A 397-nucleotide genomic window follows, 5' to 3' on the forward strand; every position below is an offset into this window, starting at 1 on the left:
CAGCTCATTTCCAGCAGTGGCGGTAAAGAAGTTCGCAAAAAAACCCAAAGAAATGAATGGAAATAGTGCTTGTATCAGATTGAGATTGGTCCTAAAACTAAAGTTCTTATAACAAGATTGTAGATTCTTTCTAGGTCATTTGCTAGGCTACTGGAATCTTGGCCATTCCTACCAGAAACTAACTTTGGGTCAGCAGTGTAAAAAGAGAGACTGGCAGTAGTCCTAAGGTTTTGAAGTGGGGCAATGAATATTATAAAAAGGAGGGGCCCTAAGATGGAGCCCTGGGGAACACCTGCCTTGACATCATGTATGTCACTATGTGACCCTTCAACCTCTGTTGTTTTTTTTATTATTTTACTCCATGGAATAACGTCACTTGTTCACGTGAATCCAAGCT

The sequence above is a fragment of the Tigriopus californicus genome, chromosome 10, assembly GCF_007210705.1.
Source record: "Tigriopus californicus strain San Diego chromosome 10, Tcal_SD_v2.1, whole genome shotgun sequence".
Taxonomy (NCBI): domain Eukaryota; kingdom Metazoa; phylum Arthropoda; class Copepoda; order Harpacticoida; family Harpacticidae; genus Tigriopus; species Tigriopus californicus.